Below are 14,701 nucleotides of genomic sequence, written 5' to 3' on the forward strand. Positions count from 1 at the left end.
AAACTCTGTCAGTAACTTAGGCAAAGTGATACATAGAAGAAATCTATGAATGGAGACTAACATGTTAGATAATGGAGCTAGGACAAAAAAAGATTCTGCCAGTCTGGAATAATGGTTTGAATCAAATAGATGAAATTTAATAGGCAAAACTATAGTTATCTTTGAAAACATCATGGAAAAATAATAATGTTAATATGATGAAATTTGGTTTTGGGTAGGGATTGTTTCTTTTTGGGGGATGGTCAGGGTAGGATTTGGCAATTACTAAAAGAGTTTCATAATTTCCTAAATATAGGATATTAAAATATACTTAATTATCATTAGCATAAAATTATTTTAATTATCAATAAGCCTATCTTTACTATTTAACATTCAGAATATACTGTAAAATATTAAATTATGCTTCAATGATGCTTTGTTAAGGCAAGAGTTTTTACCTTGGGGTTTATGAACTTGTTTTTTAAATATCTTGAGCAAGTAGTTTTCCTTTGTAATCCTACAGATTTTATTTTATGCATTTGAAAACATCAGACATCCACCTGAGTCTTTGACATACAAAACGTAAAACAAAACAAAACAAAAAAAAAAAAACAACTCATGCTATGAGATCTTCTATTGATCCATGAAATAACAAGTTTGTAAACATGGAAAAATCAGGGGTCAGACAAACATCACAAATGAGTAGTTATGTGATGCTGTAGAAGTCAAAACATATAACTCCAATTCTTATTTTCAGATTTTAAGGCCTATCCTGTAAAATTATAATAAAAGGACCTTTAAAATAAATAGCTTTCAGGAAAATGCAAATGAATGCTTTAAAAAATTCATAAAAATCAAATGAGGACTTAGACTGCTCTTCTAGAAAGCAGAAGGAACAAAATTATAACCACAAATATTTTATTACTATAGTGAACATCAAAAAGCCACTGATGGTTCCTTAAACTTACTCTCTGATGAGCTAATCCACCATCTACTATCATTTTCAAAGAACATTCCGGAATTAAAGTTACAATATCATCCAAATGTAATAGCAAAATGCAATTTTACAATTTGTCCTAATATTGTAGAATCAAAAGTTAAATTATGGGGAAAAATATGTTTCTTATAATTAAAACAGATGAGTATCATTTGGTTCAGGTGTGTTTTTAAAAATACCCTGGGTTTGTGTAGAAAACTAATGCTTTCAGTTTTTTACTATGTTTCTTAGTCCTTAAGCCATGACACTGCTTAATTACGCACAATTTAACGAATAATTAAATGTGAATTTTCAGCCTCAGAATGTTTAAAGAAAAATATGTTCTTCAGTGAAAACTTAATAGTTTTTATGTACACTCTGTACACAACTCTACATAATGGTACATGAATTCTATGAATGACAAACTTCTTTACTGTCCTGACTACTAATCTGGAACTAATTTAATTCCAAGAACACAAATACATGAAATAATAAATACATCTTTAAAAGAATGACTATTTAGATGTTTTAGTTTATCTCTTGAAGAAAACATAATTATTTCACAGATTTTCTAAAAATTGGTTTAATTCAAAATATGGCTATTACAGTACTCTTGACAAGACACTGAAATGTCAACTTTACAATTTATTACTAAAAAAGTGCCTGCTAATGTGCACATAGAAGGACCTACTCTCATTGTGTGGTAAAAATGAAATCAGGAAAAGACATTTGAACTTACCAGCCACCAAGCAACAGAGGGTCTGACGACACACACCAGATGTATGTATCAATCCCCACTCTGCCACAAGCATCAAACTTCAAGTGTTCATTAACTTTAGGAATCCTATACACAGAGACAGAAAACATAGCCAATCCAGTCAGTCCCTAAGCTGTAACAGTATGAATCATCTGAACATCTACAGCCACTAAATTGCTTTGAAGTGATCTGGCTCTTTCACAAAGAGATCAGAATTCAACGCAGGGACTCACCTTCACAACAGAGCTATCTTTACAAAGAAGACACAGAAGCTATAACCTCTCCCATCTCCCAGGGTGACCAGAACCATTTTTTTCTTCCTCAGAAACTTGAAAGAAACACCCTGCAGGCAAACTGATTAAGAAATAATTACATATCCCTTTGTTTCCAAGATATAATGACTAAATATTAAATTTTGAGAAGCCAGAACTGAGAGGAGCACATTGCTACATGACTACAGCAGAAAGAAAAAATTATAACAGAGACAATAAAACACATGGTAGGTTTGCAGTGGATCACATTGGTGTGAATGTTAGAGAAGGAAATGGATGCTAGTAAAAAGTCATGACAAACAGCTATACAATAGAACTGAGAATCAGTACAGTTAAGTCCGTGAGCAGATATCTAATAAAGGAGAGTATCTAATTATGTATTTTCATATTTATCTAAAGGTGAAGGGTAATTATTTCAGAGTAATACAACTGCTGTTTCAAACTGGAACAAGCATTACAGTCATAAGATCCTAACTTTTTATGGTATAGAAACAGATATTACTTTGAAAAGTTTTTTTTTGCAAGTATATCATAAATACAGATTAACCCAATGGAGAAAAATACCAATTTTTAAAAATATTTAAGTTGTGATATTAGCCATTATAAAATTTAATATTAGCCATTAATAATTTAATATTAGCCATTATACAAAGTCAGTGTCCAATGTAAAAGAATTACAACTTAACAAAAATGGTCAGCTGATAAAAACAAATTTTAAATGTAAAAATCTATTAAATGGACAACATGTTCTATGTATGGGTGTGTATGGGTGTGTATGGGTAGTATAGGTAGTGCAGTGAAGAGAGTACTGGGCCTGGAGTCAGGAAAACCTGAGGTCAAATATAGCGTTAGCTATGTGATCTCGGGCAAGTCACTTAGCCCTGCTTGCCTCAGCTTCCTCATCTGTAGAATAAACTGGTGAAGGAAATGGTAAACTATTTCAGTATCTTTGCCAAGAAAACCCCAAATGGGATCTTGAAGAGTTGGACACAACTGAAATGACAATGACAAAAAACATGTAAAGACAGTGCCACTGACAGTAAATATTGTTGTGCCTTCTCATTGTTTCTCCCAGAGATGTCTTTTCTTAAACGTGCTATCTGAAGTGAAAACAATACACTATGCACAATCTGAAAAGGAAGAATTCTAGCAAAGCCTACCACTTCCCCTAGTCCTGGACTCTATGCCTCTCAATGTAGCCTAAGAAGACATTATCTTTCTTGGATGCCATCATATCATTTTCTTAAAATGAGCTTACAGGCCAATAAAACCCCCAGATTTTTTTTTTAAACAAACAACCTTCATCTAGCCATGCTCATCTTCATTATGCTGACTGTAAAATCAAATAATTGGAGGTGAGATGAAATGCTTTAATGTCCAAAGATTCTATGATTAAATGGCAATTAAACCCCAAATTTTGAGCACTTCTGTATTCTATCCTAACCAACTAAACCAAAACACCTATCTGCGTATACAGGAAAACTGGTCTGATGTACTCAACAAAGTTCTCTTAGAAAAAAGAACGAATTCTTTAGGCAGCTGACAAAAGACTCTGACTATGCAAAAAACAGCACAGTTGGTCTTAAGAAAGAAAACCCCTGGAGGGAAAGAATGACTCACTTCCCAATGCTTATTTGAATAGTAAATGATGAAAATATTATCAAGTCTGACCTTACTTAAGCAATAAATATAGTGATTTAAAGGAGTTCTAGGAAGGTCATCCTGCCCCAAAGTCTTTCTCCCACATCTTATCCTACGTCATCATTAGAGTCCATGAAACTTTTTAGCTCATAAGAATTCGCTATTAAGCTTGCAAAAACCCTTGAGTAGCCAAGTGACTTTGAGAGTTGATAGGCACCTTTAGTGTAATGTAGGAACCACATTAGCAAAGTGAAACTGCATTTACTTCACAACTTTACAATCTAGAACCAGTTCTGATGAGAAACTGGAAATTAACAAAAGACAGAAAATATATTATTTGAAGTGTAATCATGCCTAAGTAACTACCAGATGCAAATCTTTATCCATGTCACAACTCATACATCCTCTTTGTGACCTTAATACTCTGTCCTGGTTCTTCTTCTTTTCATTCTCTATTGTCAGTGACTTAATCAACTTCCATTATTTTAACTATCTTCTTTGCAAAGAACTGCCAGATCTATATGTCCAACAGAGATCTCTCTCCTTCTAGTCCCATACTACTAATAAACTACTGGTGATTTCAAATTGGATGTCTCCTGGGCAAACCCAACATGTCCACCACACACACACACATTCAGGTTGTGACTTTCAGAAAATGTAAGCACCCTGAGGCAGAGACTTTAATTTTTGTCTTTGTATCATTAGCACCTAGCACTGTAGCGAAGGGCTTTAATAAATTCTTGTGGTTCAATTTTTAGAATATTGCGCTTGGTACTGGGGATACAAAGACAGAAACAAAACAATTTTTTGACTTTAAAAGTTTATATTCTATTAGTTGTTTACAAAGTACTTCATACTTATTAATCCTCACAACAGGTTGTGAAGTTGATACCCAAGGAACGATTAAGCTCTATTTTAAAGGTAAGGAAGTTTAAGTTCAGACAAGATGATTTGCCCACAGCCATACAACTAGTAGGGCAGCTAGGTGGTGCAGTGGATAGAGTGCCAGGCCTGGAGTCAGGAATATTCTTCTGAGTTCAAATCTGGCTTCAAACCTACTAATAACTTTGTGACCCTGGGCACCTCAGTTTCCTGATCTGTAAAATGAGCTGGAGAAGGAAATGGTATATCACTCCAGTATTTTTGCCAAGAAAACGTCAACTACAAAAACTCAACTAGTAAGTGCTGAAAGTGGATTATAAACGCTGGTGTCTTCTGACTCCAAGTCCAACATTCTCCACCTTACAATGCTGCCTCTACAGACATGTCCCTACAGTTTTCTGAGTCTTTAACACAGGCTTTAAGCTAATTGGAGGAAGGAAAAGGATCCAAACCAGCCTCTCTCATTCTATTTTCACTTGTCTCCCATTCTCCACTTTATATCTTCTCCCCTTAGCCACAGACAGGAGACTTAACCTTAGTTTCACTTAACTGCCCTCCTTTTTCCATTCACTTCTTAGATTCTCTACCAAGTAATTTGAAACAAGTTGGGTTTTACATGAGAATTTCAAGCTAGGATACAGAAGAGGCTGCTGACACTCACCTTCTGCTGCTTCTCCAATAATAACAACAACATTAATAGCTCACTTTTATATAGCACTTTACAAAGTACTTTCTTCACAAGACGACCATGAAATAAGTAACACAAATGGCACCTGCATTTTACAGAGAAAACCAGGGCTCCCTCTTCAACCCCAGTAGTAATTGTATATCAGAGAGCTAATACATATTGGAGATAGGGTTCAAACTGAGGTCTCCAGACCCCAAGTCCAGTGCTATATGACACTGTGCTGCTTTTTAACAAAGAGAAGATTACACTAACCTTTTTCCTCTCATGAGGGAAATGGAGGAGAATATGATGTGTCTGCATATGGAAGCTAAGAAGTCCCTTTATTCATGGATAGAGGAAAAAAAGAATGGGTGGCAACTGTAATAATACCGTGGTGGGCAAGTTTTATTTTATCCCTGCTGGTTGATTTATTATTAAAAACCCTCTGAATGGGGTGCAGTAACTTCTCATATTTATTATTTACACAAGTTTCTTAACAAGATGGATACAGTTCTTAATGATGCTATTTATGTATACTCTCCAGAGTTAGTCAAGCAAAGTGGCACTTTCTATTAATACATTTCAGTAAGAACTGAGAAGTGCAGCAATAAAAGTGTATTCAGTGTTAATTTATGAGGACCAAGAGAAAACAATTTTACTTGAAATAATTACACCTGTAATTCCTGACTCCTCTGGAAAACAGAATCATTTTGTTATTGTTCAGTTGTTTCAGTTGTGTCTGACCCTTTGTGATCCTATTTGGGATTTTCTTGGCAAAGGTACTGGAGTGGTTTGTCATTTCCTTCTCCAGCTCATTTTACAGAGTAGGAAACTGAGACAAACCAGGGTTAAGTGACTTGCCCAGGGTCCCACAGCTATTAATTGTGTGAGGCTGGATTTGAACTCAGGAAGGTGAGTTCTGACTCCAGACCCCACTGCACTATCTAGCTGCCCTGAAACGGAATCACAGAATTTCATAGAAGGTGCCTGGCATGTTGTCTAGGTCCAATTTGCTGGTTTACTGAGGAAATTGAGGCCCAACAAGGCTAAGTGCCTTGCCGATCACTGATGGCAGAGCTAGGCCTAGAACTCAGTCGAGTATTATTTTTACTTGGATTTACAGAATGTTCAGTATATCTTTCTCTTCAAACCTTCCTCTCTTTCCTAAATTTCACTTCACTGTTGAGCCTACCATTATACTCCCCCTCACCCAGGCTCACAACCTGGCTGTCATCCTCACTCTCATGTCACATTTCCAATCGATTGCTGAGTCTTGTCATTTCTACCTTCCCATCTCTCATATATGTTCCCCTTCTCTCCACTCCCTCAGCTGCCATCCTCAGGCAGGCCCTCACCATCTCATGCCTTGACCATTGCAATATCCTTCTAATGGGTCTTCTTGCCATAATTCTCTTCCCACTACAATCCATCCTCCACTCAGCAGATCTGACCACATCGATTATCTGATCAATAAACTCTAAAGGCTCATCACCTGCAAGATCAAATGTCAAATGTTGTGTCTGATTTCTTTTTAAGACCTTCATAACCTGACCTCTTCCTTCTTTACCAATCCTTTTGCATTTTCCTCCCTTCCATGTAGCCTATAATGCCTAATAACTGTTCCTCACACATGACCATCCATCTTTCAGCTCTGTGCTTTTTCACTGACTGTACCCCATGCCTAGAATGCCTTCTGCTCCCTGCTTCTACATCCAGGCCTCTTTCAAGACACAGCTCAAATCTCATGTCCTTCCTCCCTTCTTGCTAATGGTTTTTCTCTGAGATTACCTGCTATTTTATATTATATATATCTTGAATGTTTGGTGTTCTGTTTGGCATTCAAAGCCTTTCATAACACAGCCCTACCCCTACCCCACACCCATATTTCCATCTTTCTTACATCTTACTCTGTACCACGTTCCATTAACAAGACACTTTCATCTCTCATCTCTGGGCATTTTCTTTGGCTATCCCTCATGCCAGGGAGTTTCTCTCTCTTCATCTCTGCCTCCTGACTTCCTTCAAGTCTTTGCTAAAATGCCACTCTCTACAAAAAAAGCCTTTCCCAATCTCTCTTAATTCTAGTGTCTTCCCTCTGTCAATTACTCCAATTTATGCTATATATAGCTTGATTGTACATAATTGTTTGCTTGTTGTCTCTCCCACGAGACTGTGAGCTCTTTAGGACAGGGACTGTCTTTTGCCACTTTTTGTAACCCTGGGGCTTAGCACAGTGCCTGGAACATAGTAGGCACTTAATACATTGACCAACTGACTGATTCCATGTACACATATTTGTATGTTATCCTGCCTACTGAAACTGAGTTTCTTGAGGTCAAGACTGTGTTTTTACTTTTTTTTTTTTTTAATATCCCCTGAATGTGGTACAATACCTGGTACGTAGTGGACACTTAAATGCCTACTGACTGAGTGATTTAAAATTATTTTTAAAAACAGTTTACCATGCAGAGAAATTTTGATTAATAGAAGGAAAATAATTAAATTATTCCCCCTACCAACCCAAACAGATGAATAAACATACTTAAAAAGGTAGCATTAAAGCACATCAGTTTCCTTCTTGAGAAAAGACCCACCTACAGACTCCGTCTGTACACGGTTTACTCCAAGAGAAGAAATAAACCATGCACATTTCCCCTACACAAGTAGTATGCCAATAGGATGACTGAGTTCCTAAAACAGAGCTAAGCCATATACAGGATAAGATCCAGTTACTTTGTTGATGCTATTGGTTCTCTCTGACCCAGGATTTGGTGCAGATGGTCAGGTAGCCCAAAATAAGCAATAAAATGACTGAAACAGTCTTACTCCTGTCTCACTAGATGAACACTACAAATGCATTTGATTGTGAGCTGTCAGGTGCCATATATAACTGATAAGTTTGGGGAAAAAATCATCTGCAACATGCCCAATAGGCAAAGCTCCAAGGGCTGGGGATGGGGAACCTGTGGCCTTGAGGCCACGAGTAGTCCTCTAGGTGATTCAGTCAAAGGGCTGTACCTGAGGACATAGAGGACCACATGTGGCTTCAAGGCCACAGGTTCCCCACCCCTGCAAGGTATTCAAACAAAACAAAAGGCACCGTGGCTTATGCTATTTATTAAATGCTACTTTGGGTAGCACTGTTTCTGACAACAATATCCTCTCCATTAAAATATGTATTATTGTGTAAGTGCAAGTCAAACTATTGTTTTAAAATAAAAATAAAACACTGATTTCAACCTCACACATAGATTAAAAATTGTATAGACCATAAACATTTTCAAACACTTGGAAAACTTGCATTCTAATAGCCTTTCTGCTCTTCAACTACACCTATTTCCTCTTAAAGTTATACAGAGGATCAAAACATTTTGTCCCTATGTTAAGTGCAGGAGTGGGGAGACATGGTGAGACAGTTTTGTCGGAAAGAAATCTTGAGGGTTTGATGAACTGTAAAACTCAAAATGAGTGGGCCAAAAAGCTAATTGTCACCTGATGCCTGGACTATTGCGATATCCTTCTAATACGTTTCTTTGCTTCAAATCTCTATGCTCTCCAACAATGATCTTGGGCTTCATTGAGAAAAGCTAAGTATCTTGGAACAAGGAGGTGATGGTTCTGCTGTATTCTTCTCTGGTCAGATCAAATCTGGAGAGCAGAATTATGGATACCATATTTTAGGAAAGCTATTGATAAGCTGGAGCATATCCAAGTAATGGCAGCCATTACGGTGAATGCCTCTACTATATATAAGCATCACTGATTAAAAGAACTGGATGTATTTAGCCTGGAGAAGAAAAAACTTAGGGGGGAGACAGACTTGATGACCTTTTTCAAGCATCAAAGGTTTATCATGTAGAAGAGGAAAAGGGATTGTTCTGCTTGGCCCCAAAGGGCAGAATTAGTAGTAATGCATGAAAGTGGTAAAGAAATAAATTTTTTTTTTCCATTCTGAACTCTTTTTTTTTTTTTATTTTGTAATGTTTAACAATCACTGCCATACAATTGTGATGGTAAAGAAATAAATTTAAGCTAAACTTAAAATTAAAAAAAAAAAGCCTTCATAACATTCAGAAATATCAAAGAATTGAATATGGAGGGAGCTTACCAAATAAAAGAGTTTCAGTGAAAAAGGGATTCCTTAAAGATGGTGAGCTCCTACAGATTTTTTTTTTTTTTTTGCTAATTACATCAAGTCCCAGAACAATACAGAGAACCACAACCGCTCAAGAACTTGGCTCGACAATACACATTAGAAAATCTGAATGTATGAAAAATGTCAGTTGTGAAGGCTATAATTTGGCCCATCAGAGTGAGAGAGAGAGAGAGAGAAAGTGTAAGTGTGTGCGCGTGCGTGTGTGTGTGTGTGTGTGTGTGTGTGTATGTGTGTGTGTGTGTGTGTGTGTTTTGGCCAAACACTGCAGAACAATAAGCTGGACCTATAACTGGTGGAAGACAGCAGAATACAAAGCATATAAGAAATTGCCCAATGCTTTCAATTATCCCAAACTGCTCCCTGAAACAAAACTCCATCTTTTTAATAACAACATTTTTCTGGTGATGTTACTTTAGTTTTAGTAGTTTAAAACTGCACTACAATTTTTGGACACTTGGTATAGCCAGGACTCATGGAACAACACAACCACCAAAGAGTAAAAATTGTAGGTTATGTGAAGGATAATAGAAATACTATTTACTACACAATAGGTGTAGTAAAAATAGGTGTGACATAATATCAACAATGTATAAATCTTAAGCAAAAAGTGTTACAAAATATATACACACATAGATGTACATAATGCACAGACGTAAGTCTATGTTTACATGTATACATGTTTACATACATACACATGCTTGCATGTATATACATATGCAGGTCATATACATCTACATATACATGTATATGGCTGGTTTTCACCTACCTCTGTTTTCAGTTTAAAACCTCTTAATCAAATCTACTAATTTCTAGAAAAATATATTTTTTGCTGGTCATTGTTAGATGCACTTCATTTTTGGTCAATGACAAATTCCTATATGTAAACCAATCTCTTTTGAAGTCTAAAGATGAAACACAACTTTGTGCCCTAAAATCTTCTGTTATTTGTCCAAGACTTGATAATCCCTAGTGGTAGGATTTCTAGGTTCCTACTAGAATCATTTGTATCATTTGTCACCACATGAATCAACAGATTTTGTTAGTGGAAGTCAGGCTTGATAATCATACTTCATCTTTATTTCAATTTTTCCCCATCCCCAACCAGTTTTCCCTCCTATTTTCCATTCTGTATATGATACTAATACTTTCTCAGTCAGCCAAGTTCAAAACCTATCTATAAACTTTGCTTTATCATCATAATACATCTCTTATGTCCAATCATTCAGTGCCATTGAACATTCATATAATACAGATATACACATAATACAGATATACATATGCACATGATGTTGTTCAGTTACTTTTCAGTTGTGTCCAACTCTTCATGACACCATTTAGGATTTTCTTGGCAGAGATACTGGAATAGTTTGCTATTTCCTTCTCCACATCATTTTACAGATGAGGAAACTGAGACAAGCAAGGTTAAAGGACTTGCCCAGAGTCCCACAGCTAGTAAGTATCTGAGGCCAGATTTGAACTCAGAAAGATGAGTATTCTGGACTCCAGGCCTGGCACTCTATCCACCATGCCACCTAGCTGTGCGTGTATTTATGTATGTGTGTATGTATGTGTGTATGTGTGTGTGTGTGTGTGTTTGCATCTCCCTTTCCACAGCAGCTGCCAAATACAAGTTCTTATTTCTATTACCATATTACTGGTTGCAACAGTCTATTAACTGATTATCTTGACTCCAGTTTCCCCCTTACTCCAATAATTTTTGCAGACTGATGCCACATTGCTATTTAAATAAATTGCAGTACAGTGGAAAAAGCTCTGGATGGGGAGTTAATGGGATTCGGATTCTCTATTTGTAGGCCTGCAACTAACCTAATGTATGACCCTAGGTGGAAAAAAAAAAAATCAAACAATCTAAACCACTCTGCTTTTTTATACACAAAAGGCCATTTGATGATTTATTTCTAAGGAACCTAACCTTTTAACTCTAATATTCTATTGTCAATGTACAAAGTTCCCTGAAGTTATGTTATGACAATGTGTTATGACAGCCAGAAAAGCCAACCAAATTGCAGGTAATATGAGGAAGAGCGCTGAAAAACAAATAAAAAGAATCATCCTAACCTCGAACTAAATCATGGTTCTCCTCCTAAAAACACTGTATATGGTTATGGTAATAAAAAATTTCCACATTTTCTAAATTCTTATCATTTTAATGTACAGTTTGAATTTTTTTTTCTAATTCCATCACCTGACACAACTTTTTATCCTCCCAAGGATGATACAGCAGACTCATAAAAGTTATTGGGTGAGAGAGCATCCAAGAAGAAATAGAGGAAGAAGAAATGAGTAGCAGTAGTAGTTACTGATTCCCTGCCTAGAGGTTGTAAGGCTCCTATTTGTAAACCTAATAAAAAAACAGTTGAAAGGTTCATTGTCTACTTGGGGGATGTATCCAAAACATAACAGAGAACCTCAAAAGACTGAAGAAAACACATGACAACTACTGACTTCTGCTGATTCATATGGGCACAAACAACACTTCTAGAAGGGGCCTAAAACCCATTGCCAGTGGTTATAAACTTGGGCAAGAAAATAAGACCATAAGGGCTGAAGATGTATTTTCTTCACTTGTTTCTCACTATAAGAGATGCAGAAGGGAACAATTAATTTGGGAAATGAATAGTTGGCTGAGAAGGTAGTATTTGAGAATAAGATGTGCATTTCTGGATTATGGCTCAGAAGGAAAGGAAAACAAGCATTTATTAAGTACCTACTATGTGCCAGGGATTGTTCTAAGTGCTTTAGAAATATTATAGGGCTGACAGATTCCTAGCTAGTGATGGAGTACATCTAACACAGGCTAGTAAGAACAGAGTTGCTCAAGACTGAAATGCTGGAGACACAATGGGCAACGAAAGTGATATCTGTCTTAAAGGTCAACGTGGATGGACAAAAATGTACAGAAGAGGGAAGCAAGACCAATTAATGGAAGAGCTAAAGCTCTGAATGAATTCAGGATGGTGAGGAATGTTAAGGATACCAAATAGGTTGTGATTTTTTTTTTCTGGTTTGTATGTGTGTGCGTGCGTGTGTGTGTGTGCGTGTGTGTGTGTGTGTGTGTGTGTGTGTGTGTGTGTGTGTGTGTGTACACACTAATTGTACTGGGAGAAAAAGGAAGGCTAAAGAAGGAATAGAACCTTTGCTTAGAGTGGATAGTATGATGATAGTAACTGATACCAGAGAGCAGAGATGCTGCATTTGTATTTTCCTTCTGTTTTTTTTTCTTCCCTGCAAAGGGAAAAGACCTTTACATTGGCAACGACAGAACAAAAATAATAAACAAGGAGATAGTACTTAAGCAAGGAAATAATGAGAGGCTCTAACTGCCTTTGACGAGATTAAGTCGCCTGGTCCAGATAACTGAAACAACTGGAAGACATAATGGCTGAGCCATTATTAGTGATATCTGAAGGATCATGGAAAACGCAAGAAATACCACAAGATTGATGAAGAAGATCCTTATTTTTAAAAAGAGAAAGAAAAAAACTGTAGGTCAGTAAGCTTGACTTAGATTTCCATAAAAATTCTAGAATCAATCACTAAAAGGATGATTGATGAACATCTCAAAAAAACCCAACATGGGCTTATCAGGAACAGGTCGTGCCAGATTAATGTCATTTTATTTTTTGACAAAATTATTTAATTAGTAGATCAAGGGAACACTAGGGCTATAATTCACCTTGATTTTGTTTTTTTTTAAATTGTTAATTATTTTTATTTTTTCAATTGACAAGCATTAAAAAACATAATCTGTCCCTTCCACTACCCACTCTTACCTCCATTTGAAAAACCCCCACAAAAAAGCGCCTTCAATATTTAGCTTTACAGACCAGCAAAAGGCATCACCACAATTAGCCATGTTCAAAAAAGTATTTTTCTTTCTATATTTCACTACTCTATGTGGAGATGAGTGGTAGTTTTCATCTCCATTCTTCTGAACTCCTGGCTTATCACTGCAGTGAGCATAATATACTAAAATCTCTTAAAGTTGTTCTCTTTGGAATGTTTCTATCACTGCATAAACTGTACTTGTTTTTCTGCTCACTTCACTCTGCATCAGCTCACACAGGTCTAATTTCCTCCAAAATTGTCCATTTCATCATCTTTTATGGCACAACATTCCATTTCATTCCATCCATTTACCACAATTCAAATTCAGCCATTCCTCAGCAGGAAGACATACTCTACTTTTTTGGCTACCATGAGAAAAAAACTTGCTATAAACATACAAATTCTTTTCTTCTGACTTTGATTTCTTGAGATTATAGGCCCACTACTGAACAGTCTGATAACTTTCTAAGCATAGTTCCAAATTGCTTTCCAGAGTGGCTGCATCAATTCTAAACTCCACCAACAGAATAACCTGTTCTCCTACAGCCCCTTTAACATTTGCCATTTTCTTCTTCTGTCATCTTTGCCAGTGTGGTGACTATGAGATGGAATCTGAAAGTCTGTATAATTCATATTTCTCTAATTATCAGTCATTTGGAACATTTTTTCTTATTATTATTAATAACTTAGATTTCTTCCTTTAAAATCTCCTGTTTATATACTTAAACACTTACCTACTGAGGAATGGCTTTTGATCTGATAAATTTGAAATACTCCATTATGTATCTTAGAAATGAAGCCTTTAGGAGAGAAATTAGTTGCAAATATTTTTCCTAGTTATCTGTCTTCTGATTTTCACTAAACTGGATTTGTTTCTGCAAAAAAAAATTGATTTTCATATAATCTTCATTCTCTATTTTATCTTGCGTAATCCCCTCAGTCACTGGTTTAATCATGAACTCTCCATAAATCTGAAAGGTAACTTTCCTTGCTTCTCTAATTTGTTTATAACGTGATCTTTTATATATGTCGATCCCTGTATCCATAGGGACCTTATCACATTATATGGTGTAAACTTAATTTCTGCCAGACTTGCTGTTATGTTTCCCCAGCAGACTTTGAAAAACAGTGAGTCTTCCCCCCAGTTAATGCAGTCTCTTCATTTACATAACTTTATCAAACAAATCTACTATGCTTGTTTGCTTCTGTATGTCATGAAGCTAATCTAATCAGAAGTTCTACTGACAGATAGTCTGTCTCCCAATCTGTCTCTGTCTCAAATCAATCTCATGATTACAACTTTCTAGTAAAGCTTGATATCTAGTCCTCATAGACCCCACCTCCCCAATTCGTTCCCTTTGTTCATTGTTGTTCTTGAGACACTTGACCCTTTGTTCTTTCATGAGAATTTCATTATTATTTTTCTAGCTCCATAAAATATCCTTTTTTATAGTTTGATAGAAACAGCATTGAATGACTAAACTAACATAGGTTATATTAGCTTAACCTATCCATGAACAAT

The 14,701-nt window shown here is 36.1% G+C and overlaps 1 protein-coding gene across 3 annotated transcripts in view; it reads right to left on the reverse strand.

Annotated features, from left to right (window-relative positions):
* The window catches only part of WASF1 (WASP family member 1), a 143,440-nt gene that overhangs the window by 43,979 nt on the left and 84,760 nt on the right, over positions 1-14,701 (reverse strand). For all 3 annotated transcript variants that reach the window (XM_072643042.1, XM_072643043.1, XM_072643041.1), the window contains exon 3: positions 1,695-1,799. The gene's annotated coding sequence lies outside the window, so the exon portion shown is untranslated. The remainder of the gene's footprint in view (positions 1-1,694; positions 1,800-14,701) is intronic.

This window comes from Notamacropus eugenii, chromosome 2, assembly GCF_028372415.1.
Source record: "Notamacropus eugenii isolate mMacEug1 chromosome 2, mMacEug1.pri_v2, whole genome shotgun sequence".
Taxonomy (NCBI): domain Eukaryota; kingdom Metazoa; phylum Chordata; class Mammalia; order Diprotodontia; family Macropodidae; genus Notamacropus; species Notamacropus eugenii.